Consider the following 27,718-nt stretch of genomic DNA (forward strand, 5'->3'; position numbering starts at 1 on the left):
CAGAACTGCTATTTTTGTTGTTGTTGTTGCAGTTTTTAACTTTAGGAATCTTACCCTCATTCTATATAACCTGCTCTTCTGGATATGTGAGGAAATAAACCTTTACCTGTTTAAACCACTATCTGTTGTCTTTCCAATTAGTTGAGGCCAGAAACATTCTTAAAGAATATAGGCTTAAGGATTAATCTCCAAAATATATAAACATCTCATGCAGCTCAATATTAAAAAAACAAAAAACCCAATCAAAAAATGGGCAGAAAACCTAAATAGACATTTCTCCAAAGAAGACATACAGATGGCCAAGAGGCACATGAAAAGCTGCTCAACATTAATAATTATTAGAGAAATGCAAATCAAAACTACAGTGAGGTATCACCTCACACCAGTTAGAATGGGCATCATCTGAAAATCTACAAACAACAAATGCTGGAGAGAGTGTGGAGAAGAGGGAACCTCCTTGCACTGTTGGTGGGAATGTAAATTGATACAGCCACTATGGAGAACAGTATGGAGGTTCCTTAAAACACTAAAAATAGAATTACCATATGACCCAGCAATCCTACTACTGGGCATATACCCAGAGAAAACCATAATTCAAAAAGACACATGCGGAGGACCTTCAAGATGGTGGAGGAGGTCAGATCCCAGGGAGAGGACTGGGGTTGGCTGCATGAACACAGCCTGAAGGGGGCTAGTGCGCCACAGCTGGCCGGGAGGGAGTCCAGAAAAACTTTGGACCTGCCTAAGGCAAGAGACCACTGTTTCGGGGTGCAAGAGGAGAGTGGATTCCTTCCCTGTCTGCCCACAGAAGGCAGAACACTGCCTAAACAAGCTCCAGAGATGGGAACGAGCCGCAGCTATCAGCTCAGACCCCAGAGACAGGCATGAAACACTAATGCTGCTGCTGTAGCCACCGAGAATCCTGTGTGCAAGCACAGGTCACTATCCACACGCCCCACCCCAGGAGCCTGTGCAACACACCACTGTCAGGATCCTGTGATCCAGGGACAACTTCCCTGGGAGAACACATGGGGTGCCTCAGGCTGTTGAAACGTCACGCCAGCCTCTGCCGCCACAGACTTGCCCGCCATTCCAATTATAACTACCATACCCCTCCCTTCGCCCTGGCATGAGTGACCCAGAGCCCCTAATCAGCCACTGCTTTAACCCCGTCCTGTCCAGGTGGGAACAGAAGCCTGAGGACAACCTACATGCAGAGGCAGGGCCAAAACCAAAGCTGTACCCCAGGAGCTGTGAGAACAAGGAAGAGAAAGGGAAATTTCTCCGTGCAGCCTCAGGAGCAGCGAATTAAATCCCCACAATAAACCTGAGGTACCCGGCATCTGTGGAATACCAGAATAGACAACGAATCAACCCAAAATTGAGGTGGTGGATGTTGGGAGCAACTGTAGGTGAGGGGTTTGCTGTCTGCAACTGACTTGTTTCTGATTTTTATGTTTATCTTAGTATAGTTTTTACTGCTTGTTGTCAATGGTGAATTTGTTTATCAGTTTGGTTGCTCTCTTTTTTTAATATTTTTTAATTTTTTAAATTTTTTTCTCCCTTTTCTTCTGAGCTGTGTGACTGACAGGGTCCTGGTGCTCTGGCCTGCTGTCACACCTGAGCCTCTGAGGTGGGAGAGCCGAGTTCAGAACATTGGACCACCAGAGACCTCCCAGCCCCATGTAATATCAATCAACGAGAGCTCTGCCACAGATCTCCATCTCAATGCTAAGACCCAGTTCCATACAATGACCAGCAAGCTCCAGTGCTGGACACCCCATGTCAAGCAACTAGCAAGACAGGAACACAACTCTACCTATTAGCAGAGAGGCTACCTAAAATCATACTAAGTTCACAGACATCCCGGAACACACCACTGGACGCAGCCCTGTCCACCAGAAAGACAGGATCCAGCCTCACCAACTAGAACACAGGCATCAGTCCCCTCCGCCAGGAAGCCTACACAACCCACTGAACCAACCGTACCCACTGTGGGCAGACACCAAAAACAAAGGGAACGACGAACCTGCAGGCTGCGAAAAGTAGACCCCAAACACAGTAAGTTAAGCAAAATGGGAAGACAGAGAAATATGTAGCAGATGAAGGAGCAAGGTAAAAACCCACCAGACCAAACAAATGAAGAGGAAATAGACAGTCTACCTGAAAAAGAATTCACAGTAATGATAGTAAAGATGATACAAAATCTTGCAAATAGAATAGAGAAAATACAAGAAATGTTTAACAAGGACCTCGAAGAACTAAAGAGCAAACAAACAATGATGAACAACACAATAAATGAAATTAAAAATTCTCTAAAAGAAAACAATAGCAGAATAACTGAGGCAGAGAACGGATAAGTGACCTGGAAAATAAAATAGTGGAAATAACTGCCACAGAGCAGAATAAACAAAAAAAATGAAAAGAATTGAAGACAGTCTCAGAGACTTCTGGGACAACATTAAACGCACCAACATTCAAATTAAGGGGTCCCAGAAGAAGAAGAGAAAAAGAAAGGGTCTGAGAAAATATTTGAGGAGATTATTGTTGAAAACTTCCCTAACATGGGAAAGGAAGTCCAGGAAGCATAGAGAGTCCCATACAGGATAAATCCAAGGAGAAACACACCAAGACACGTATTAATCAAACTATCAAAAATTAAATACAAACAAAAAATATTAAAAGCAGCAAGGAAAAAACAACAAATAACATACAAGGGAATCCCCATAAGGTTGACAGCTGATCTCTCAGCAGAAACTGCAAGCCAGAAAGGAGTGGAAGGATATATTAAAAGACATGAAAGGGAAAAACCTACAACCAAAATTATTCTAACCAGCAAGGATCTCATTCAGATTCGATGGAGAAATTAAAACCTTTACAAACAAGCAAAAGCTAAGAGAATTCAGCACCACCAAACCAGCTTTACAACAAATGCTAAAGGAACTTCTCTAGGTAGGAAACACAATAGAAGGAAACACAAGAGAAGGACCTACAAAAACAAACCCAAAACAATTAAGAAAATGGTAATAGGAACAGACATATTGATAATTACCTTAAACGTAAATGGATTAAATGTTCCAACAAAGACTGGCTAAATGGATATAAAAACAAGACCCATATATATGCTGTCTACAAGAGACCCACTTCAGACCTAGGGACAAATACAGACTAAAAGTGAGGGGATGGAAAAAGATATTCCATGCAAATGGAAATCAAAAGAAAGCTGGAGTAGCAATTCTCATACCAGAAAAGACAGACTTTAAAATAAAGACTATTACAAGAGACAAAGAAGGACACTACATAATGATCAAGGGATCAATCCAAGAAGAAGATATAACAATTGTAAATATTTATGCACCCAACATAGGAGCACCTCAATACATAAGGCAAATGCTAATAGCCATAAAAGGGAAATCGACAGTAACACAATAATATTCGGGGACTTTAACACCCCACTTTCACCAATGGACAGATCATCCAAAATGAAAATAAGTAAGAAAACAGAAGTTTAAATGATACATTAAACAAGATGGATTTAATTGATGTTTATAGGGCATTCCATCCAAAAACAACAGAATAATCTTTTTTCTCAAGTGCTCAAGGAACATTCTCCAGGATAGATCATATCTTGGGTCACAAATCAAGCCTTGGTAAATTTTAAAAAATTGAAATTGTATCAAGTACCTTTTCTGACCACAGTGCTATGAGACTAGATACCAATTACAAGAAAAAAAATGTAAAAAATACAAACACATGGAGGCTAAATAATATGCTACTAAATAATCAAGAGATCACTGAAGAAATCAGAGAGGAAACCAAGAATACATAGAAACAAATGACAATGAAAACACAATGACCCAAAACCAATGTGATGCAGCAAAAGCAGTTCTAAGAGGGAAGTTTATAGCAATAAAATCCTACCTCAAGAAACAAGAAAAATCTCAAATAAACAACCTAACCTTACACCTAAAGAAATTACAGAAAGAAGAACAAAAAACCCCCAAAGTTAGCAGAAGGAAAGAAATCATAAAGATCAGATCAGAAATAAATGAAAAAGAAATGAAGGAAATGATAGCAAAGATCAATAAAACTAAAAATAAAACCTGGGTCTTTGAGAAGATAAACAAAATTGATAAACCATTAGCCAGACTCATCAAGAAAAGAAGGGAGAAGACTCAAATCAACAGAATTAGAAATGAAAAAGGAGAAGTAACAACTGACACTGCAGAAACACAAAGATTCATGAGGGATTCCTACAAGCAACTATATGCCAATAAAATGGACAACCTGGAAGAAATGGAAGAATTCTTAGAAAAGCACAACCTTCCAAGACTGAACCAGGAAGAAACAGAAAATATAAAGAGACCAATCCCAAGCACTGAAATTGAAACTGTGATTAAAAATCTTCCAACAAACAAATGCCCAGGACCAGAGGCTTCCCAGGTGAAGACTATCAAACATTTAGAGAAGAGCTAACACGTATACTTCTCAAACTCTTCCAAAATACAGCAGAGGGAGAAACACTCCTAATTTCATTCTACAAGGCCACCATCACCTTAATACCAAAAGCAGACAAAGACGTCACAAAAAAAGAAAACTACAGGCCAATATCACTGATGAACATAGATGCAAAAATACTTAACAAAATACTAGCAGAATCCAACAGGACATTGGAAGGATCACTCATCATGATCAAGTGGGGTTTATCCCAGAAATGCAAGGATTCTTCAGTATACGCAAATCAATCAATGTGATAAACCATATTAACAAACTGAAGGTTAACGACCATATGATCATCTCAATAGATGCAGAAAAAGCTTCTGACAAAATTCAACAGCATTTACGATAAAAACTCTCCAGAAAGTAGGCATAGAGGGAACTTACCTCAACATAATAAGGGCCATATATGACAAACCCACAGCCAACACTGTTCTCAATGGTGAAGAACTGAAACCATTTCCTCTAAAATCAGAAACAAGACAAGGATGCCCACTCTCACCACTGTTATTCAACCTAGTTTTGGAAGTTTTAGCCACAGCAATCAGATAAGAAAAATAAATAAAGGGAATCCAAATCGGAAAAGAAGAAGTAAAACTGTCACTGTTTGCAGATGCCATGATACTATACATAGAGAATCTTAAAGATGCCACCAGAAAACTACTAGAGCTAATAGATGAATTTGATAAAGTAGCAGGATACAAAATTAATGCACAGAAATCTCTCACATTCCTATACACTAATGATGAAAAATCTGGAAGTGAAATTAAGGAAACACTCCCAATTTACCATTGCAACAAAAAGAATAAACTACCTAGGAATAAACCTACCTAGGGAGACAAAAACCTGTATGCAAAAAACTATAAGACACCGATGAAAGAAATTAAAGATGATACAAACAGATGGAGAGATAGACCATATTCTTAGATTGTAAGAATCAGCACTGTAAAAATGACTATACTACCCAAAGCAATCTACAGGTTCAATGCAATCCCTATTAAACTACCAATGGCATTTTTCACAGAACTAGAACAAAAAAATTTCACAATCTGTATGGAAACACAAAAGACCCCGAATAGTCAAAGCAATTTTGAGAAAGAAAAACGGAGTTGGAGGAATCAGGCTTCCTGACTTCAGACTATACCACAAAGCTACAGTAATCAAGACAGCATGGTACTGGCACAAAAACAGAAATATAGATCAATGGAACAGGACAGAAAGCCCAGAGACAAACCCACATACATATGATCATCTTATCTTTGATAAAGGAAGCAAGAATATACAATGGAGAAAAGACACCCTCTTCAATAAGTGGTGCTGGGAAAACTGGACAGCTACATGTAAAAGAATGAAATTAGAACACTCCCTAACACCATGCACAAAAATAAACTCTAAATGGATTAAAGACCTAAATGTAAGGCCAGACACTATCAAACTCTTAGAGGAAAACATACAAAGAACACTCTTTGACATAAATCACAGAAAGGTCCTTTTTGACCCACCTCCTAGAGAAATGGAAATAAAAACAAAAATAAACAAATGGGACCTAATGAAACTTAAAAGCTTTTGCACAGCAAAGGAAACCATAAACAAGACAAAAAGACAATGACATAAATCACAGAAAGATCCTTTTTGACCCACTTCCTAGAGAAATGGAAATAAAAACAAAAATAAACAAATGGGACCTAATGAAACTTAAAAGCTTTTGCACAGCAAAGGAAACCATAAACAAGACAAAAAGACAATGACGTAAATCACAGAAAGATCCTTTTTGACCCACCTCCTAGAGAAATGGAAATAAAAACAAAAACAAATGGGACCTAATGAAACTTAAAAGCTTTTGCACAGCAAAGGAAACCATAAACAAGACGAAAAGACAACCCTCAGAATGGGAGAAAATATTTGCAAACGAAGCAACTGACAAAGGATTAATCGCCAAAATATACAAGCAGCTCATGCAGCTCAATATCAAAAAAACAAACAACCCAATCCAAAAATGGGCAGAAGACCTAAATAGACATTTCTCCAAAGAAGATATACAGATTGCCAACAAACACATGAAAGGATGTTCAACATCACTAATCATCAGAGAAATGCAAACCAAAACCACAATGAGGTATCACCTCACACCGGTCAGTGTGGCCATCACCAAAAAATCTACAAACAATAAATGCCGGAGAGGGTGTGGAGAAAAGGGAACCCTCTTGCACTGTTGGTGGGAATGTACATTGATACAGCCACTGTGGAGAACAGTATGGAGGCTCCTTAAAAAACTAAAAATAGAACTACCATACAAACCAGCAATCCCACTACTGGGCATATACCCTGAGAAAACCATAATCCAAAAAGAGTCAAGTACCACAATATTCATGGCAGCACTATTTATAATAGCCAGGACATGGAAGCAACCTAAGTGTCCGTCGACAGATGAATGGATAAAGAAGATGTGGCACATATATACAATGGAATATTACTCAACCATAAAAAGAAACAAAATTGAGTTATTTGTAGTGAGGTGGATGGACCTGGAGTCTGTCATACTGAGTGAAGTAAGTCAGAAAGAGAAAAACAAATACTGTATGCTAACACATATATATGGAATCTTAAAAAAAAAAAATGTTTCTGATGAACCTAGGGGTAGGGCAGGAATAAAGATGCAGACGTAGAGAATGGACTTGAGGACACGGGGAGGGGGAAAGGTAAGCTGGGACAAAGTGAAAGAGTAGCACTGACATATATACACTACCAAATGCAAAATAGCTAGCTAGCGGGAAGCAGCTGCATAGCACAGGGAGATCAGCTCTGTGCTTTGTGACCACCTGGAGGGGTGGAATAGGGAGGGAGGGAGGGAGACGCAAGAGGGAGGGGATATGGGGATATATGTATACGTATAGCTGATTCACTTTGTTATACAGCAGAAACTAACACAACATTTAAAGCAATTATACTGCAAAAAAGATATTAAAAAAAAATAAAGATAAGAGAAAACAAAAAAAACACATGCACCCCAATTCATTGCAGCACTATTTACAATAACCAGGTCATGGAATCAACCTAAATGCCCATCGACAGATGAATGGATAAAGAAGATGTGGTACATATATATAATGGAATATTAGTCAGCCGTAAAAAGGAATGAAATTGGGACATTTGTGGAGACATGGATGGACCTAGAGACTGTCGTGGACCTAGAGTGGACCTAGAGTGAAGTCAGAAAGAGAGAAACAAATATCGTATATTAACACATATATGCGGAATCTAGAAAAATGGTACAGATGAACCGGTATGCAAGGCAGAAATAGAGACACAGATGTAGGGAACAAACATATGGACACCAAGGTGGGAAAGCAGGGGGTTGGTGGTGGTGCGGTGAATTGGGAGATTGGGATTGACATATATATGCTAATATGTATAAAATAGATACTACTAAGAATGTGCTATATAAAAAATAATTTAATTTAATTTAAAAACAAAGGAATACAGCCTTGGTCGTCGAGGTCTTGAATCTGAGCTGCTGATTCTTGGAGGATATTATGTAGTCATGCCTATTGGTACCACTACAAATTCAGAGACTTCAACCTCAGATGAGCCCTCAGCACATCTTTAAGGCTATCCTTTTTATGTATTCTCTTTCTTCTTGCAATTCTTCAGTGATTATTCTAAACCTTTTTAAATCTCAGACCATTCTCCTCATTCTCAAAAGATAAACTTTCCTCCTACATTACAAGGATTATCTCTGTCATTTCCCACCTCAATACCTAAAAGCTTATCTAAAACTGTTCTCTCACTTCCTTGCTGCTGTTTCAGACCTCAATTCTATTTTCTTTGTTCTAAAATACTTCTTGCGGGTTTGCTATGAGCCAGACAATGCTAAAGGAAAGACAAAATTCCTCTCCTCAAGTAACATTAAGTGCTATTATGAGACCAATGCAAAATGATTTGTAAGTGTATGGGGCACACCTGAGACTTCCAGGTAGGTGGTTTGTCAGGCTACTGAGAAGAGGTGATGTCTAAGCCAATCTGAAAAATTACTGAGTAAGAGTCAATGCCCCTACCGTGTGCCCCCAGCAATCTCTACCCCCTCTCCATGCTGCTCAACACATTGTATTATAGTTTATTTAATGAGGTCCTCTACAAAACAAGGAAAATCCACTGGCAAGTCAATCTATCTTGTTAACCACTGTATCCCTAGCACTTAAAAGAATACTTGCCAAAGAGAAGCACTGAGTGAATATTTATATTATGAAATAATGAAAATAATATGAACTTCAGCGTTAAGGCTGTCCTAGATAGTACCGATATTCAAATTATTTAAAAACTAGTATGGCTGTGTGCGTATCAGTTGAATATCATTCGTAGCTCTGGATTTAAATTTTGGCTCCTTCCTATGAGATTTTTAAATTAAGGCAAACCAGTTAAATAATCTATCATTTTATCATCTGTACATGTTGATAGTAATAATAGTATAATTCATAGAATGGTTTTAATGATGAAATGAAACAGCATATAAAAAAACCCATTTCAGTGCTGGTACACTAAATACATATAATAAATGTTTGACTTCCTTTCTAGACTGCTTTTAAATGAGCTATATTTATAGTTAGATAAGAAAATTAAAATATGCAGAAACCAGCGCATAATGAGAGCACTCTATTTTGTCTTTCCTTCATGATTTTTCTCAAGTGCTCAAGTTAACAAATGATTAGGTAGTTTGCTTCTTAACTTAAAATGCATTTATCCTTAATCTTCTCTATAATGTAAATTTAAAATTTGCTGTTCATTCATACCTAAGTAACCAATTTGTGCCTGTATGTCAACCTTAGATTATATTTAACAATTCAACAGGAATTTAAGAGCCTATTATCTGTGCAAAGTTGTAATTTATCTTTATCATTCAGGGACTACTTTATGCAGATACTGCTGGGTAGCTTCTAGCTCAATAAATGCTCCAAGATGCTTAATATTTTCTTTTCTTTTTTTGTTTTAATCATGAGGATAACTGATGGATTTCACCCAAAATAAGAAATCAAAGTATTGATAGAATGGAAAGAAACAGCTTACTGGCATATTTAAAGGATGGTATCTTTTGCAGCTTTAAATTGTTTCCAGGAAAAAGTTAACAAGTAAGTAGAAATCTGATAAATTGTGCTAAATGCCAACTTTAAACCTTAGTAATCAGTTTATACGCTTTATGTCTATATTGGATGGCTGCAAGAATCCCAGTATTTTGTATTATTCAGTATATTGAGACTTGTGAGAATAAAACAACAGATCGAACAAGAATAATTAAGATCTTCAGGGTGGCTACCAAATGCAATACTGTTATAAAAAGATTAGAATTATATCAGTAGGTTGAACAAGGAGAGTATTAATTTCAGAGCAGCTTAGTTATTTCTCCCTACATGTGCCCATTCTCAATTGGCCTTTATCTAAGCTATATTGTCATGTAAGTCACACAACTGATTTGCTTAAAGGTAAAATTTCTTCCACTAATATTGCAGAAGAATAGTCTTCAATTAAGTTGACCATGTCCTTTAAATCACAAGACATGGAAACAGAATCTGACGCTAATTTAATTAGAGAATTTCAACTTGCCATTCAAAATAATTTATATGTTATATTATTTATATATTGTCAGTTATTTTCCTCATTTCAGAAATGTGGCATAATTCTAATTAAAAAAAGAGTTATAACTTTTTTACTCTGGGTTCTAGTAACTATATAATTAATGTTTCAAAAGTCACTACACAAATGTTAAGAAAAGGAATCTATCAATAGTTTTAAAATGAGAATGTGAAAATGGAATTAACTTAGATTGCATAATGCAAAACTAAGAGTATGCTTCTTCTACATATCACATCTAAAATTGCAAAGTAAGCATAACACACTGAGCACAGGAATAAGTTGGAATTCCTACCCTGGAAAGAAACAAACTAAAGGCTTTTCCCACTTTGTCTAATTTTCTTTTCAATTTCTTTGGAGAGGGTCCTCTCCGCTTTTGTTCTGAGAGGAGAGCCTGGATGGCTTGTCTTTGTGCATGAGATGGGGAAGACAAAAAAGCAAATTAGTTTCATGAAAGACTTCCAAAAATGTCATATCCATTCTCCATCTTTCATTTAGGGCCTTCAGGGCCTCATCATGATCCTTCTGGGAGGGTTGATTCCTATCTCCACTGTGGACTCTTCTCCAGTATATTCTGTGCTAAAGCTTCCTGGGTTCCACTTCATTTCCTGAGAGGTTCATACCTGGTTTCTCTCAGTATATTTGTTGAAATCCTTTGTCCTCTGATGACTCCCCACCTCTTTCTTTTTCTGTTATGTGTATGTATTTTTTACTCTTTAACTCCAATCTTAATGGAAGGAAAAGATATAAATAAATCAGTCTGTAACCTCAAACAGAACTCAACAATTTGCTTTCTTAACAACATATTGTGAACATTTCCTCATATCATTAAATGTCTACACTATTTAAGCATAGGCATTATTTTAGTTTTGAAGCTAAAATTATATTCTTTTTTTAAAAAGTTTTAAATGTTTATTTGTCTGCATTGGGTCTTAGTTGTGGCACGCAGTATCTTTCATTGTGGTGTGCAGGCTCTCTAGTTGTGGCGTGCAGGCTCCAGGCGCGCAGGCTCAGTAGTTGCGGCATGCGGGCTCTAGAGCGCACAGGCTTAGTTGCCCTGCGGCATGTGGGGTCTTAGTTCCCCAACCAGGGATTGAACCTGCGTCCCCTGCATTGGAAGGCAGATTCTTAACCACTGGATCACCAGGGAAGTCCCTAAAATTATATTCTTTATTTACCCTTCAATTATGAATTTAGACAATTCTAATGAAATTCAGAGTAAAGATCACAGTATTTGTCCAATATTGGAGTCACTAGATAATGATTTTTTAATATTTTATTAGTGATTAATTTAGAGACCTTTAGTTACCCATTTTTTCTTTTGTTGCCTATGCTTTTGGTGTCACATCCAAGAAACTGCCAAATCTAATGTCATGAAGCCCTCCCCCTATTTTTCTTCTAAATGTGTTATAGTTTTAGCTGTTACATTTAGGTCTTTGATCCATTTTGATTTAATTTTTACAGTGTGAGGTAAGGGTCAAACTTCATTGTTTTGCATACGAATATTCAGTTTTCCCAACCACATTTCCCCATGGGATGGTCTTGGCACATCTGTTGAAAATCATATATGTGAGGATCTTTTTGTGCTCTCCATTCTATTCCATTGGTCTATATGTATGTCTTTACACCAGTACCATGTTTTGATTCTGCAGCTTTGTAATATGTTTTGAGGTCAGCAAATGGGAAGCCTCCAGCTTTGTTCTTCTTTCTCAAGATGTTTTGACTATTTAAGTTCCCTTGAGATTCCATATTAATTTTAAGATGAATATTTTCCATTTTGGTTTTATTTCTGATAATAGCCATCCTAATGAGTGTGATGCTAATAATTTTATTCAATCATCTATTTCCTTAATGTATTTTTTTTTATTCTATGAGTTAGGGAAGCATGTTAAAATCTTCCAGTATTGTGGGCATGTCTCCTAGTTCTGTCTAGTTTTGCTTCATATGTTCTGAAGCTGATATCCATTATCTGAAGATATAGGATCCTCTTTTAAATGTTATATCATTTTAGGACAAGTAAGAAGTAGAGCCATAATTCTCACACTAATGTTGAAAATTTTTTCGGGAGTTCCCCAATTCTCTGAGAATTTTTAAATTTAAAAAAGACGTCAAATGATAATCTAAGAAAGTAAATATTCTAAAATCATAATCAGGGTTAACTGAATGAAAACTTATAAAGGAGTAAAGATATCCAATCTCAATGTCTGAGCTGGCAGTGTTTATAGAAGCTGGTGGTAAAATAGGCTAGGCTAGATTAAGAATAGACATTTGAAACAAGCTAAGGAGTCATTCCAGGAGTTTAAGAGGAGAAACGTAATGGTAAGATTTACATTTTTAAAAGACCATTTAGCTATCCATATAAAGAATGACTTGGAAACTAAAAAAAAGTTAGAACTAATTAAAGGAAACTATTATAATAGATGGATAGGAAACTGTGGCATGGTAGAGACTATGAAAAAGATCCAAAAGATTAGCTAAACGGTAAAATCTACAAAATCAGGTGAACAGACTGGCTATGGGATGAGAGGGATGGGGGGTTATTAAAGCCAAAAGGGAATGATATAAAATGACTGTTAAGAGAAAAGGATTAACAAAATATAAGTGAATTAAAAAAAAACACACATCTTTTTGTTTTTGGACTTTTAAGAATCAACTGACTATTCATAGACAACTGAAAAACCTACAGTTGGAAATTATGTCTGTAATTTTGCAACTGTTACAAAGTCAATGATTTCACTTTTATATCATGTGAGCTGTGAAATGGGTTTAGAAATTTTCCCTCTCTTCTGCTACATAGTCTACTTGAAAAATCTAATTTAATTTCTTTCTATAGATCTTACTGAAGTTTAATGTCATCCTTTCATTGTTGTTTATTTGGTAGCTTTATAAAAATGTCTTTCCTCTGAAAAGCTGACTTTATCTTCTTGGTTTTTATAGTGTATATGTGACAGTCACAAAATAGAATTATTTCTTCCTCTCTTCCCATTTTAAACAGGGGAAAAAGTTTATTTTCTTCATAGACATATATAGAAACTGTCATGAAAAAAAATTAATGGGAAGTAATTTCTCATCATGTTAAATTTCACATAGGTCTTGACTATGTGACTGATTTCTCTGTGATAGATTTTACTTCTTCATATATTAAAAAGCTATTTTCCCCGTTTCATCTCAGTGCCTAAAACAATGACACATGGTAAGTTCTGAATGAATATTTGTTAAGTATTGAATAAACTAATTAATTCATATCTCAGATAGTAAGAGTGTAAGTATCAAGACTCAGAGAAGGGTTGCTCTTACTTCATTTAGTAAGCAGTGTAAAATTTCCCTTACTGGATCTTTTTTCCTTCTCTGTACAATCTTCCAACACCATCCTGGGGTCTCTGATGCTGGTCTTCTGTTAGCTCTTCTCATATTTCTTCTCCCTACTCCTTACATCAAAGGCTTTCTAAGACTATTAAATTTTTCTTCACCTACATATGTTTCCAAAAGAAAGTCACTGCCTTTAGTTTCTATGCATACAGTTATGACATTCATGTTTATTTTTTAAAAAATGAAAGCTGTCAGAAGCTAATTCCTACTGACTGCAAACATTTTAAGTCAAAAAGTTATTATGAAGCACAGACTGCCTGTCCAGGACAAGGCTAGCTGCTAGAGACAGTAGGATATATCCCTTTTATAAATGGAATGTAAATGCCATAGTAATTTGATATCTACTATCAACCCATCCATTTGAAAAGCACATGAATAAGATCTCCTTCCACAGGTAGGAAACTGATATTATTCCTTTTCTCCTTGATTTCATATTATCTCACTTCCCCCACACAAGCTTATCGCAACATATTTTAGTGCTTGAATATACTTTAAATTGATCATATTTCTCTACACAAAAGAGTATATTTTAAAATTCCTGAGAACATAAATTATAAAAATTGTCATCAGTATTGTGTTATCATTAATTTACTAGAGCACTACTGATCAAATGAGAAACTCAATACAAATTATGATCATTATAAAATACTGTAAGTCAGCTTTTATTGGAAATGCATCTCATACAGAAATGGATAGCACCTTCTCCCCCCATTTAGGTCGTGTATCCAGAATGAATATTATTTGTTGTTAGAAAGAAACAGGGTTCAAGCTGATCCTATTCTTATATTTTGTGTTCTTCCATTCCAAATATTTGGGAGCAGAAGGATTTCTGGTTATATCAATAATCATTCTTCTGAACTACTAAGCTATGTACCAAAAATCACATGGGGTATGTCATAAAATTATTTTTAATGATCAGCTGACAACTCAATTGAGTTCTTCTGAAGCATTTTCAAAACCCACTGGAAATTACTACTCTTGTGAAACAATTAGCTACCCAGTTATTAGAATCATTTACTTTCTAAACAAGACTTAGGTCAGATTAAAGGTATTGCTTTAATTGTAGAGTGGGAAATGGACAATTACAAAAGAGGAAAGAGGAAAGCTGCCCTGGTTTAGGCACACTCTGAGGCAGATCAATTTTAGGAAAGAAACATGCAAGTAAACAGTGTGAAAATTAATAACCCTAAACGATCATTTACATAACCCCCTGGAAAGCCTTCATGTACTTTCCAAGGTTAAGGGTTAGGGATCCATGACGCCCAGTTTGCCTGCTGCTTCAGGCATACTCACAGATTCAGATACACATAGTGTAACAGAAATCATGAAATTTTTGATTCTGCAATTCACAACATTCTGTGTATGTATGTGCATGTGTTTTGGTGGGGGGGGGGTAGCGGTATGAGCAATGAGGTATGGGAGGAAAGAAGGAAAACAGACTATGTAGGCTCAGATACCAGATTTTTCACTATTGGTAGTATTTTTGAAACTGTTTTGTATCTCTGCCACTGAAACCATTCCCTTACCCTAAGGCTTTTAACCTGGACATGTGATAGGTGGGGGAGAAGAGAGGAAGAATGCTTCTAAGACATTAATGGATGAAATGACATTGAAGCTGATTTTAATATGAAAAGTGATATTGCTATTTCAACTTAAAGGTTTTGACATCTTAATTCTGTTCTGCTGACACTGCAGAGCCACACATTCACAGTACTCACAAAACACAGGGCAGAGACACAGAAAACATGATCCCTAGGATGGTATGATTTAATCAAATTAAACTAATATAAAATTTAAATCACTAACCCAAAATTCGCTTTACAAATTTTCCTCAAAAGGTGTATTCTCTTTCCTCTAACAGTAAATATTTGCCACAGCTTAGAAATATATAGCTCCCATTAAAAAAACAAAACACAACAGCACTTTTTTTCGTTGTTTTAACATAGTGCCTAATTAAACAAAAAAATAAGATTTGAAGCAGCTCGAAAGATGCACAATTGCCTAAAAACAGGAGAAGGAGGCTGAGCCACAGTCAAGAGTTGTGCCAGGACCCATATTCTTTGTTCAGATATTGCTTTGAAATCCAACCTACCCCAGGGAAAAAGGGAACCTCACTGAAGCCAGTCCTCACTCTATCCTTCAGGAGCAGCTCCTGATGAAAAATATCAGGACCTTGGTGAGAGGATGGGAGAAGGTGGGACGAGGTGGGGGAGAATCTCTTGTGTTACCTATTTTTTTGTTTATTACAACCTGTAAAACAGGACTTTTTAAAAAGTGCCTTGTGTCAAATATATGTTTATAAAGACCTGAATCGTTTTGAAAATTTCAGACTGCATTTGTAGTTATAGAAGATGTAATAATGGTTTAAAAAAAATTGTCCCAAACCTGGCCGGTACAGATGTTTTTTTGGATGACTGTAATTCACAACTCCTCTCTCGCGGTGAAATGAACATTCCTGAAAAAAAAGCCTATGCAACCTTCCAATAAACTTTAATGGAATTAAGATTTGCTCTGGAAAACCATCCACTCACCTAAGCAGTTGACTATTAGTTAAGAGTCTAAGGACCCCCAAATTCCTTTTTTTCTGTTATCTACTTTAATGATAATTATCTAACCATTTTCTTTTCCCGTAAAATGTCCCTACTAAGACTGTATCTTTCATTTGACTTATCGGAGGTCTTTTTCCTTACAGCAAGATTGTAATAAAACTTCAACTTATGCTTATAACAAAGCATAAGTGTGGCAAGTTTTCTTTAATAATTTATTTGCTAAAATTAATTAAAGCGGATGCATAGGTGGATAGAAAGTGACCATTTCCAGCTCAATTTAACAAATATCTGGATTACATTTTGTCATAACCTACCGGGCGTACCACTCTCCCCGCCCCCATTCCCTGACAAAAAAAATTAGGATGGGGGGCTTCCCTGGTGGCGCAGTGGTTGAGGATCTGCCTGCCAATGTAGGGGACACGGGTTCAAGCCCTGGTCTGGGAGGATCCCACATGCCGCGGAACAACTAGGCCCGTGAGCCACAACTACTGAGCCTGCGCGACTGGAGCCTGTGCTCCGCAACAAGAGAGGCCGCGATAGTGAGAGGCCCGTGCACCGCGATGAAGAGGGGCCCCTGCTTGCCACAACTAGAGAAAGCCCTCGCACAGAAACGAAGACCCAACACAGTCAAAAATAAATAAATAAATAAATAAATAAAAATTAAAAAAAAAAAATTAGGATGGTTTACTTGACTAAATTGATAAGCTTATGCATTCTGAACAAGCAAATTGTATTGTTAATAAGACCCACTTTTTTTCATTATTATAATAGAGAAGTGTGTATTTTAAAACAAAAACAGACTGATCACATATAGTAAAATACTGAGCGAAGTCATCTTATTTACTCAGAGACAAAAGATAAAAATGAATTTCCCTTCTTTTTCAACAAGTCTCAAATTATTCTAAATTGTGAGTAAAGATTCAACATTTCCAGATCAACAAATCAGAAACCAGATTATCATTTTATTTTTGATGATTTGGGGGTGCCTCAACAGATTTTGTTAGCATTCTTCAAAAACGAGGCAAAACATACCTCTCGGTGGTTTGCTTTTATTCTGTAAAGTGCATTACCGAGCCAGAAAAAGGATTCTTCTCCAAAATATTAAAAACACTGCTCTTATGTCCCAGCCTGATAAACTGAAGTGAATGGCTCTTTCTAAATGATTACATTAATATAGATTTTAAAACATTTTTTAAATGTCATGTTAACTTTAAGTTGTGCTTTGTTCATAACAGCTGTGAATTTTCACTTAAATCTAAAGCAAAAAGAGAGGCTTAACAACAACAGAAAAATATTTTAAAGTAAACCCTAGAGCTGAATCCATCCTTGATGAGCTGACTGTTGGTTGATGAATTAGAACTGCGATGCAGGGCTTCCCTGGTGGCAGAGTGGTTAAGAATCCACCTGCCAATGCAGTGGACACGGGTTCAAGCCCTGGTCCGGGAAGATCCCATATGCCGCGGAGCAACTAAGCCTGGGCACCACAACTACTGAGCCTGCACTCTACAGCCCAAGAGCCACAGCTACTGAGCCTGCATGCCACAACTACTGAAGCCCACGCACCTAAAGACCGTGCTCTGCAACAAGAGAAGCCACCGCAATGAGAAGCCCGCGCACCACAACGAAGAGTTGCCCCCCCCTCGCCGCAACAAGAGAAAGCCCGGATGCAACAACGAAGACCCAACGCAGCCAAAAATAAATAAATAAAATAAATTAATTTAAGAAAAAAAAACGCGATGCAAAAACATCTTCCAACAGAACACTGACTTCAACAATATTTAAGTCCTTAGTTGACAAAACACTTCGAAAGGGCTGGGGAGGAGCATCACTGTTGCTAACTGGCAGTCAGTAAGGATAAATGCCCTATAATTACCATTTTCTCCTTTATTCGTTTAATCAAATATAGGCCTACAGCTGGAGGGGTTCTGTATGCCTGCGACCTCCAAGGACGGCCCCCAACTCAACTACTCGTGACCCCACAGCTCAGGCCTGTCCATCCTCTACCTGGCGCAGCCGGGTACACCCCCCCCCCCGAAGTCAACAGCTTCCACAATGTCAACAAGAGCTGTGTGCCGAATAACGAGGGGACCCGGAGCAACGCCCCGAAACTAGTCGGGTTGTTAACGGCTTCCCCGCAGGCGCGAATCGTCACGGGTCCCCAGTTCCCGGCCACCGCGAGGCGAGAACTAGAAACCCACAAGAGCGCTACTAAGCGGAGCCAACACGCGCTACAACGTTCGGGGACCCCCAAGCGGACGCTGAAGGAAAAAGACGGCGCTGTAGTAAGCGAGCACCTCAACCTCCGCCAAGGCGGTTAACGCCTTACCACACTGCGTCACCGCCTCCGCCTCCCGCGTCGCCAGGGCCCCGCCCGTCCAGTCGCGGGAGCTCACAATACACGTAGTACGCCGCGGCCCCGCCCACCCTGCTGCGTATGCTCGCGAGACACGTAGCACGCCGCGGCCCCGCCCACCCCGCGGCGGAGGCTCACGGGACGCGTAGTACGCCGCGCCCTGCTTTTCTGTGCACCTCTCCTCCCCACTGCCCCAGCACTGGCTTGGCGAACGCCCTCCCATCTCCCTCCGGCCTGACTTCCGGTTTGCTTGCGCGGCTCAGGCGCCGAGCCGTGGATTACTGGACGTCCCGTTTCCGGTCATGAGCTGCTCGCCCTCTTAGCCAGCCCCGTTGCTGCGCTCCCCCTGCGCGGCGCGAGGCTAGGGCGGGCGCTGACGGGGCCGGGTAACCGGCCTTCTCCGGCGGCGGCTCGGCCCTCGGCCTTGGCTCGGCCCTCCTTCCAGAGCCTCCCAGGCCGCAGCCGACTGGCCGGCCGCGCCGGCCCTGGCGCCGCCGAGGCGGGAGAAATGGGAGTCCCTTCGCGGCGTTCCCGGAGCGGCTGCCTTTGCCGGGGAAGCGGCGCTGTCTTTGAGGAAACAGGAAGCCCGCGGTGACCCCTAGCGACCCGGTTTGTTTTCGGTCCGTTTCCAAACGCTGGGGAATCGAAACTCGGCGGCCCTGGGGGCGGCCCCACGGATCCTGTGTTCGGGGTGAGTGACCCGCTTTGGCCGGCCCGGGGGCGCGGGCGGTGCCGGGACCTCCCTCTGCTGCCGTCGTCGGTGCGGAGAGACGCGTCATTTCTCCAAACCTTGGACCTGGGAGCGGCCCGCCCGGCATCCTCGACCGCGTCTACTCGCGCGAGCCGGGTCGGGCCCCGCTTGGTCCTCGGTTATCCCTAGTGCTTGTTTTCTTACCGTGCTCTGGTTTACCGGGGCGTCTGCAGTTTTATTTCATTCATTGGGGCTGCATTTAAATCGGAAACCAAAGAGGGACGTATGGTTAGTACGGTCCTGCTTGGGGCGATGTAAATCGACCCCTGTACATCACCGATGGCTAACAATAATGTTAGGTTTTTTCAGGATGGTTTTCCATCATTTGTTGAGTGGCTACTACATGCCAGGTAGGCTGAGTCCCTCGTCCCTACAAACAAGGAACTCAGATACTCAGAAGTGAGAGAAAATACAGAAACTGTAATACAGATGGAAACAAATTGCTCCAGGGTATATTGGAGATATGCTGAGATGATCAAAGACAACCTACTAGGATTGAAATTGATCCTTGCCTCTTAAACATAGAAGACGCTTGCTTTTTTATTTTTAGAGCTTTAAATTTAATTGAACAAGATCTCAAGACGTGGTTTACATTACAGTTATCTAAACTTACCGTGTCTAATTTACCATCCTGTTGTGATCACTGCTTACATCGTCTGTTAGTTAGGAATGGTACATCCTTCACAGGGTTGTTAAATTTTAATGCTATGTTTTTCTAAGATGGAAAGTTGTACACGAATGTAAGGATATAAGGAAATTCTTGCTCACCTCGCAGGTCTTATGTAGATTTAATGAATTGTTATGGAGAACAAATGAGCTAGTTCCCCTAAAAGTCAAAGCACACTGCCTGATATGCCAACACAAAGCATTGTCATGATTATTAAATAAGATGATGTGATGAAGTACTTCATAATCCTTGAAGTAATGAAACCAGTGTAATTTAATTTCTTTTGGTACCTATATTTTGGATTAAAATACAGTTGTCATATCACTATTAGAGAATAATTAACACTAATACCAGTAGCATTTAGTGTGTGAAGATGCTCAGTTGCATTGAGGTGTATTATTTATGAAAGGAATGAAAAGAAGTAGACTGCTTTACATACCTGTGCTAACCCAGAAAGAGTCTTACGATTCTGTGGCCATACAAACTGATTTCTGGACTAAGGCAGTTAGCGAGATAACTCGGTGAGGGTTATAAAAATGAAAATGGGGTTTTTCATACTGTGTATCTGGTGCTGAGTACATTTTTGGGCACTCACTGAATTATAGGGCATTTGAGTGCTGAGGTACATAGTATCTTGAAAAAAGGCACTCGACGATCCCTTCTTTATAAACCAGTTAGCTCATTCCTGCCCTTAATTATTTCATTAACAAAAGGGAAAGAGAAGTAGGTGTTGGTTTTTCTCTGTAAGACTTAATCCTTATTCCATAGAAGTGGGTACAGGGATAGTCTGGCTTTTGAGGGGTAGAAAGATGGTGAAAATTCTAGATAAGATTCAATTCAGGAGGCAATGTAAAGTCGAGGAAAGAGCCTATTAAATAGGCCTTGATTCAGACCCCAGCTCTGTCACATACTACCAGTGTGATTATAGACAAATTTGCCTCACTTCTTTGAGCCCCTGTTTGCTCATCTGTGGTGACAATACCTTTCTAGTCAAGTTTGGTGTTGTCATAATATGTGTACTGTATCTGTTACTCAGTTCCTGGTAAAACTGAATTCCCTTCTATCTGTTTAGGTTGCCATACTGTATTCGCATTAAAAGTTTGCCTCCACAATATAGGAAGGGCAGCATCTCAGTGATGTAGTTCAACCCTGGCGTTTTATTACTGGGAAAACTTAGATCTGGAGAGGTAAACTAATCAATAATCAAGGTGGCAGATCTTAGACTAGAGTCTGGGTTTCTGAATCTCAGGCCATTGTTCTTTCTACCACTGAGTTCTGCCTTGTCCAGATTCTTATTGGAAAAATAAGAATCAATTTTGTGTTGCCTCTCAGAATGTGGTATTAAAAGCATAAATTTGGAAGATGGCTTATCTGGGTTCACATTCCCACCTTTGCTGCTGATTCTTTATGTAGGTGTAGGTAAGGTATTTTAATTTTTCTAAGATTTGTTTATAAATTAGGAAAATAATACCTACCTGGGAAGTAGGAAAATGCATGCTGTCCAGAAGAAATTTTCCTCTACCTTAATATTATTGGAGCCAACCTGAGGATTATAATCCAGGAGACAGTCTTTAAGAAAGCTCTAAGGACTGTTCCACCCCTTAGAGGTCAAAGCATAGTTATATATAAGTTTTTGAGACAAAGGATTATATGTCAAGTGACATATTTTTGACAGTTTACACAATCCAGATCTAAATGTACAAAGTGAGTAATGAGTTATGGGTCATTGTGGCCTCTTACGAGATTAAGAAGGTGGTTATCTCCTAAGGAGGTCTGGTTAATGCAGATGCACAACACACACCAAAGGGAAGGGAGGAGGCCCAAAAGGGTAGAGAAAAATTTTTTTTTTTTTAGAAATTTCATGTAATGTCAGAAACATTTATATTAACATATTTCCATACATATTTCCATACAAATACAAATATAAGATTTTTAGAAATTTCATGTAATGACTGAAACATTTATATTAACATATTTCCATGCATATTTCCATACAAATACAAATATAAGATTTTTAGAAATTTCATGTAATGACTGAAACATTTATATTAACATATTTCCATACAAATAACCCAATGAAAGTTTAGTATTAGTTGTTTTGTTTGTTTGTTCTTTTATACTGCAGGTTCTTATTAGGCATCAATTTTATACACATCAGTGTATACATGTCAATCCCAATCGCCCAATTCAGCACACCACCATCCCCACCCCACCGCAGTTTCCCCCCCTTGGTGTCCATATGTCCATTCTCTACATCTGTGTCTCAACTTCTGCCCTGCAAACCAGCTCATCTGTACCATTTTTCTAGGTTCCACATACATGCATTAATATACGATATTTGTTTTTCTCTTTCTGACTTACTTCACTCTGTATGACAGTCTCTAGATCCATCCACTTCTCAACAAATGACTCAATTTCGTTCCTTTTTATGGCTGAGTAATATTCCATTGTATATATGTACCACATCTTCTTTATCCATTCGTCTGTTGATGGGCATTTAGGTTGCTTCCATGACCTGGCTATTGTAAATAGTGCTGCAATGAACATTCGGGTGCATGTGTCTTTTTGAATTACGGTTTTCTCTGGGTATATGCCCAGTAGTGGGATTGCTGGGTCATATGGTAATTCTATTTTTAGTTTTTTAAGGAACCTCCGTATTGTTCTCCATAGTGGCTGTATCAATTTACATTCCCACCAACAGTGCAAGAGGGTTCCCTTTTCTCCACACCCTCTCCAGCATTTGTTGTTTGTTGATGTTCTGATGATGCCCATTCTAACAGGAGTGAGGTGATACCTCATTGTAGTTTTGATTTGCATTTCTCTAATAATTAGTGATGTTGAGCATCTTTTCATGTGCTTCGTGGCCGTCTGTATGTCTTCTTTGGAGAAATGTCTATTTAGGTCTTCTGCCCATTTTTGGATTGGGGTGTTTGTTTCTTTAATATTGAGCTGAATGAGCTGTTTATATATTTTGGAGATTAATACTTTGTCCGTTGATTCGTTTGCAAATATTTTCTCCCATTCTGAGGGTTGTCTTTTCGTCTTGTTTATGGTTTCCTTTGCTGTGCAAAAGCTTTGAAGTTTCATTAGGTCCCACTTGTTTATTTTTGTTTTTATTTCCATTACTCTAGGAGGTGGATCAAAAAAGATCTTGCTGTGATTTATGTCAAAGAGTGTTCCTCCTATGTTTTCCTCTAAGAGTTTTATAGTGTCCAGTCTTATATTTAGGTCTCTAATCCATTTTGAGTTTATTTTTGTGTATGGTGTTAGGGAGTATTCTAATTTCTTTCTTTTACATGTAGCTGTCCAGTTTTCCCAGCACCACTTATTGAAGAGACTGTCTTTTCTCCATTGTATATCTTTGCCTCCTTTGTCATAGATTAGTTGACCATAGGTGCATGGGTTAATCTCTGGGCTTTCTATCTTGTTCCATTGATCTATGTTTCTGTTTTTGTGCCAGTACCATATTGTCTTGATTATGTAGCTTTGTAGTATAGTCTGAGGTCAGGGAGTCTGATTCCTCCAGCTCCATTTTTTTGCCTCAAGACTGCTTTGGCTATTCGGGGTCTTTTGTGTCTCCATACAAATTTTAAGATGATTTGTTCTAGCTCCGTAAAAAATGCCATTGGTAATTTGATAGGGATTGCATTGAATCTGTAGATTGCTTTGGGTAGTATACTCATTTTCACAATGTTGATTCTTCCAATCCAAGAACATGGTATATCTCTCCATCTGTTGGTATCATCTTTAATTTCTTTCATCAGTGTCTTATAGTTTTCTGCATACAGGTCTTTTGTCTCCCTAGGTAGGTTTATTCCTAGGTATTTTATTCTTTTTGTTGCAATGGTAAATGGGAGTGTTTCCATAATTTCTCCTTCAGATTTTTCATCATTAGTGTATAGGAATGCAAGAGATTTCTGTGCATTAATTTTGTATCCTGCAACTTTACCAAATTCATTAATTAGCTCTAGCAGTTTTCTGGTGGCAGTTTTAGGATTCTCTATGTATAGTATCATGTCATCCGCAAACAGTGACAGTTTTACTTCTTCTTTTCCAATTTGTATTCCTTTTATTTCTTTTTCTTCTCTGATTGCCGTGGCTAGGACTTCCAGAACTATGTTGAATAATAGTGGTGAGAGTGGACATCCTTGTCTCGTTCCTGATCTTAGAGGAAATGCTTTCAGTTTTTCACCATTGAGAATGATGTTTGCTGTGGGTTTGTCATATATGGCCTTTATTATGTTGAGGTAGGTTCCCTCTGTGCCCACTTTCTGGAGAGTTTTTATCAGAAATGGGTGTTGAATTTTGTCGAAAGCTTTTTCTGCATCTAGTGAGATGATCATATGGTTTTTCTTCTTCAATTTGTTAATATGGTGTATCACATTGATTGATTTGCGTATATTGAAGAATCCTTGCATCCCTGGGATAAATCCCACTTGATCATGGTGTATGATCCTTTTAATGTGTTGTTGGATTCTGTTTGCTAGTATTTTGTTGAGGATTTTTGCATCTATATTCATCAGTGATATTGGTCTGTAATTTTCTTTTTTTGTAGTGTCTTTGTCTGGTTTTGGTATCAGGGTGATGGTGGCCTCATAGAATGAGTTTGGGAGTGTTCCTTCCTCTGCAATTTTTTGGAAGAGTTTGAGAAGGATAGGTGTTAGCTCTTCTCTAAATGTTTGATAGAATTCACCTGTGAAGCCATCTGGTCCTGGACTTTTGTTTGTTGGAAGATTTTTAATCACAGTTTCAATTTCATTACTTGTGATTGGTCTGTTCATATTTTCTGTTTCTTCCTGGTCCAGTCTTGGGAGGTTATACCTTTCTAAAAATTTGTCCATTTCTTCCAGGTTGTCCATTTTATTGGCATAGAGTTGCTTGTAGTAGTCTCTTAGGATGCTTTGTATTTCTGCGGTGTCTGTTGTAACTTCTCCTTTTTCATTTCTGATTTTATTGATTTGAGTCCTCTCCCTCTTTTTCTTGATGAGTCTGGCTAATGGCTTATCAATTTTGTTTATCTTCTCAAAGAACCAACTTTTAGTTTTATTGATCTTTGCTATTGTTTTCTTTGTTTCTATTTCATTTATTTCTGCTCTGATCTTTATGATTTCTTTCCTTCTGCTAACTTTGGGTTTTGTTTGTTCTTCTTTCTCTAGTTTCTTTAGGTGTAAGGTTAGATTGTTTACTTGAGATTTTTCTTGTTTCTTTAGGTAGGCTTGTATAGCTATAAACTTCCCTCTTAGAACCGCTTTCGCTGCATCCCATAGGTTTTGGGTCGTCGTGTTTTCATTGTCATTTGTCTCTAGGTATTTTTTTATTTCCTCTTTGATTTCTTCAGTGATCTCTTGGTTATTTAGTAACGTATTGTTTAGCCTCCATGTGTTTGTCTTTTTTACGTTTTATCCCCTGTAATTCATTTCTAATCTCATAGCGTTGTGGTCAGAAAAGATGCTTGATATGATTTCAATTTTCTTAAATTTACTGAGGCTTGATTTGTGACCCAAGATGTGATCTATCCTGGAGAATGTTCCGTGCGCACTTGAGAAGAACGTGTAATTTGCTGTTTTGGGGTGGAATGTCCTATATATATCAATTAAATCTATCTGGTCTATTGTGTCATTTAAAGCTTCTGTTTCCTTATTTATTTTCATTATGGATGATCTGTCCATTGGTGTAAGTGAGGTGTTAAAGTCCCCCACTAGGATTGTGTTACTGTCAATTTCCTCTTTTATAGCTGTTAGCAGTTGCCTTATGTATTGAGGTGCTCCTATTTTGGGTGCATATATATTTATAATTGTTATATCTTCTTCTTGGATTGATCCCTTGATCATTATGTAGTGTCCTTCCTTGTCTCTTGTAACATTCTTTATTTTAAAGTCTATTTTATCTGATATGAGTATAGCTACTCCAGCTTTCTTTTGATTTCCATTTGCATGGAATATCTTTTTCCATCCCCTCACTTTCAGTCTGTATGTGTCCCTAGGTCTAAAGTGGGTCTCTTGTAGACAGCATATATATGGGTCTTGTTTTTGTATCCATTCAGCCAGTCTATGTCTTTTGGTTGGGGCATTTAATCCATTCACGTTTAAGGTAATTATCGATATGTATGTTCCTATGACCATTTTCTTAATTGTTTTGGGTTTGTTTTTGTAGGTCCTTTTCTTCTCTTTTGTTTCCCACTTAGAGAAGTTCCTTTAGCATTTGTTGTAGAGCTGGTTTGGTGGTGCTGAATTCTCTTAGCTTTTGCTTGTCTGTAAAGCTTTTGATTTCTCCATCAAATCTAAATGAGATCCTTGCCAGGTAGAGTAATCTTGGTTGTAGGTTCTTCCCTTTCATCACTTTAAGTATATCATGCCACTCCCTTCTGGCTTGCAGAGTTTCTGCTGAGAAATCAGCTGTTAACCTTATGGGAGTTCCCTTGTATGTTATTTGTCGTTTTTCCCTTGCTGCTTTCAATAATTTTTCTTTGTCTTTAATTTTTGCCACTTTGATTACTATGTGTCTCAGCGTGTTTCTCCTTGGGTTTATTCTGTATGGGACTCTCTGCGCTTCCTGGACTTGGGTGGCTATTTCCTTTCCCATGTTAGGGAAGTTTTCGACTATAATCTCTTCAAATATTTTCTCTGGTCCTTTCTCTCTCTCTTCACCTTCTGGAACCCCTATAATGCGAATGTTGTTGTGTTTAATGTTGTCCCAGAGATCTCTTAAGCTGTCTTCATTTCTTTTCATTCTTTTTTCTTTAGTCTGTTCCGCAGCAGTGAATTCCACCATTCTGTCTTCCAGGTCACTTATCCGTTCTTCTGCCTCAGTTATTCTGCTATTGATTCCTTCTAGTGTAGTTTTCATTTCAGTTATTGTATTGGTCATCTCTGTTTGTTTGTTCTTTAATTCTTCTAGGTCTTTGTTAATCATTTCTTGCATCTTCTCAATCTTTGCCTCCATTCTTATTCCGAGGTCCTGGATCATCTTCGCTATCATTATTCTGAATTCTTTTTCTGGAAGGTTGCCTATCTCCACTTCATTTAGTTGTTTTTCTGGGGTTTTTTCTTGTTCCTTCATCTGGTACATAGCCCTCTGCCTTTTCATCTTGTCTATTTTTCTGTAACTGTGGTTTTTGGTCCACAGGCTGCAGGATTGTAGTGTTTCTTGCTTCTGCTCTCCAGCTTCTTTTCAACTAGTCTTCCTCTCCTGCCAGGCTGTATTTTCCAGTGTAGTCAGAGTCATCCTTTTAAACTGAAAATCTGATAATACTGCTCCCCTAATCAAATCTCACCTGTGGCATTTTCTTGGCTTGAAGAATAGCGTCAAAACTCCCTGAGATATTAGTTTCCTAGGGATGCCATAACAAATTATCACAAACTCCTAAGGTAGTAATTTCCTAGGGATACCATAACAAATTACCACAAACTCGGGTGGCTTAAAACAAAATAAAAGTATTCTCTTACAGTTCTGGAGGCTAGAAGTCTGAAGTCGTGGTGTCAAGGAAGCTAGGCCATGCGTCCTCCAAAGCCTCTAGGAGAGGATCCTTCCTTGCTTCTTCCAGCTTCTGATAGCCCCAGGCTTTCCTTGGCTTATGGCAGCATAACTGCTGTCTCTGTCGAGAAAAATTTTATGTTTAAATTTTTCTTGTCTTACCATAAAACATGAATTTTATCTCATCAGTTCCCCCTTTTGATCTTTAATCTTTTGATAGCATTAGGTGATCAAATATTTGGCTGCCTTATGCCAGGGTGGTTGCTTACGTGCCCTGGGTCCATCATGTCCTTTGGTGTTGGGTCCTAATAACTTGTTTTAGGGAGTTGTACTACTGAGATGTCTGTCAAGGACTAACGGTCAATTCCAGTTGTCCAATAGGACTTATGCCAATTCTACCTTGCACGTGCATTGTGCATGTTCATTAATTTATAGAG

The 27,718-nt window shown here is 38.5% G+C and overlaps 2 protein-coding genes across 2 annotated transcripts in view; one reads left to right on the plus strand and one right to left on the minus strand.

The window, feature by feature from the left end:
• The window catches only part of ZCWPW2 (zinc finger CW-type and PWWP domain containing 2), a 139,336-nt gene extending 120,905 nt beyond the window's left edge, over positions 1-18,431 (minus strand). Inside the window, exon 1 of the mRNA XM_068558330.1 lies at positions 18,364-18,431. The gene's annotated coding sequence lies outside the window, so the exon portion shown is untranslated. The remainder of the gene's footprint in view (positions 1-18,363) is intronic.
• A 203-nt stretch (positions 18,432-18,634) lies between these two features.
• Positions 18,635-27,718, plus strand: part of AZI2 (5-azacytidine induced 2) — a 40,560-nt gene continuing 31,476 nt past the window's right edge. Inside the window, exon 1 of the mRNA XM_068557522.1 lies at positions 18,635-19,081. The gene's annotated coding sequence lies outside the window, so the exon portion shown is untranslated. The remainder of the gene's footprint in view (positions 19,082-27,718) is intronic.

The sequence above is a fragment of the Eschrichtius robustus genome, chromosome 12, assembly GCF_028021215.1.
Source record: "Eschrichtius robustus isolate mEscRob2 chromosome 12, mEscRob2.pri, whole genome shotgun sequence".
In the NCBI taxonomy this organism is placed as follows: domain Eukaryota; kingdom Metazoa; phylum Chordata; class Mammalia; order Artiodactyla; family Eschrichtiidae; genus Eschrichtius; species Eschrichtius robustus.